Source organism: Mus musculus, chromosome 17 (assembly GCF_000001635.26).
Source record: "Mus musculus strain C57BL/6J chromosome 17, GRCm38.p6 C57BL/6J".
Lineage (NCBI taxonomy): Eukaryota > Metazoa > Chordata > Mammalia > Rodentia > Muridae > Mus > Mus musculus.
The window spans coordinates 50,698,304-50,700,283 of NC_000083.6; the positions used below are offsets into that span (position 1 = coordinate 50,698,304).

Below are 1,980 nucleotides of genomic sequence, written 5' to 3' on the forward strand. Positions count from 1 at the left end.
TGGGTCTTCAGTTGTATTCCATTGATCTACCTATCTGTCGCTGTACCAGTACCATGCCGTTTTTCATCATAATTCCTCTGTAGTACAGCTTGAGGTCAGGCATGGTGATTCCCCAAGAGGTTCTTTTATTGTTGAGAATAGTTTTTGCTATCCTAGGTTGTTTGTAATTCCAGATGAATTTGCAAATTGCCCTTTCTAACTCAGTTAAGAATTGTGTTGGGGGCCGCGCGCTCCGCCGCCCGCCAGTCTGGTCGGCGCGCGCTCAGCGGCGGCGGCGGCGGCCCGACGACGCAGCAGCGGCGCTCGCGCTCGGCTCCCCGGCCACGGGACGCGGTCGCACCCGGCGAGGGTGCAGCCCCCGGAGCGGCGGCGGCGGCGGGAAAAATGAAGAACGAAATTGCGGCTGTTGTCTTCTTTTTCACAAGGCTAGTTCGAAAGCATGACAAGTTGAAAAAAGAAGCAGTTGAGAGGTTTGCTGAGAAATTAACTCAAATACTTCAAGAGAAATATAAAAATCACTGGTATCCAGAAAAACCATCCAAAGGTCAGGCCTACAGATGCATTCGTGTCAATAAGTTTCAGAGAGTTGATCCCGATGTCCTGAAAGCCTGTGAGAACAGCTGCATCTTGTACAGCGACCTGGGCTTGCCTAAGGAGCTTACACTCTGGGTGGATCCGTGTGAGGTGTGCTGCCGGTATGGAGAGAAAAACAATGCGTTCATTGTTGCCAGCTTTGAAAATGAGGACGAGAACAAGGATGAAATCTCCAAGAAAGTTAGCAGGGCTCTGGATAAGGTGACCTCTGATTATCACTCAGGGTCCTCTTCCTCAGATGAAGACACAAGCAAGGAAGTGGACGTGAAACCCAGCTCAGTGGCGGCAACACCAAGCCCCGTGTACCAGATTTCAGAACTGATATTCCCACCTCTTCCAATGTGGCACCCTTTGCCCAGAAAAAAGCCAGGAATGTATCGAGGGAGCGGCCATCAGACTCACTACCCTCCTCCTGTTCCATTTGCTTATCCAAATCCAGGAAGGAAGAATAAACCATTCCGCCCAATTCCAGTGACATGGGTACCTCCTCCTGGAATGCATTGTGACCGAAATCACTGGATTAATCCTCACATGTTAGCACCTCACTAGCTCCTTTCATTGTGTTGATGTCATGTTGCTAGAAAGGAAGACATACCTTCCTATATACTAAGAGTTCATACTTGTAGTGAAGTTAGATGGGCAAAACCATCAGACTTATTTTTATAGAAAAGCTATTGAGAATAATCTTTCTTAAAGTATATATATATATATGCACTTTAGATATATTGATATAGTTTGAGAAACTTTATTAAAGTTAGTCAAGTGCCTGAGTTTTTAATATTGGACTTGAGTATTTATATATTGTGCATTGACTCTGTTGGATACAAAAACACTGTAGGAGCGGGCGATGTGTTCTAGCACCTTTGAGCATTTACTTTATGGAGAGTATATAAGTTATTTATACAGAAGGACATCTATTTTATGTCATTATTTAGAAGAATTGTGTGAAATCATGTAGTTGCAAATAAAAAGTAGTTTGAGGCATGAAAAAAAAATAAAAAAGAATTGTGTTGGAAATTTGATGGGGATTGCATTGAATCTGTTGATTGCTTTTGGCAAGATAGCCATTTTTACTTTATTAATCTTGCCAATCCATGAGCATGGGAGATCTTTCTATCTTCTGAGACCTTCAATTTCCTTCTTCAGAGACTTGCAGGTCTTTTTTTTAAAAAATATATGTATTTATTTTTTAATTAGGTATTTTCTTCATTTACATTTTCAATACTATCCCAAAAGTCCCCCATACCCTCCCCCCGACTCCCCTGCCCACCCACTCCCACTTCTTGGCCCTGGCGTTCCCCTGTACTGAGGCATATAAAGTTTGCAAGACCAAAGGGCCTCTCTTTCCAATCATACATATACAGCTAGAGACACCAGCTCTGGGGG

General features: G+C 43.8%; 1 pseudogene across 1 annotated transcript; it reads left to right on the forward strand.

Annotated features, from left to right (window-relative positions):
- The first annotated feature begins 221 nt into the window (after window positions 1-221).
- Window positions 222-1,589, forward strand: Gm7334 (predicted gene 7334; annotated as a pseudogene). Its single transcript, NR_002700.1, has one exon. The product of NR_002700.1 is annotated as a predicted gene 7334 (transcript).
- The last annotated feature ends 391 nt before the right edge of the window (window positions 1,590-1,980 follow it).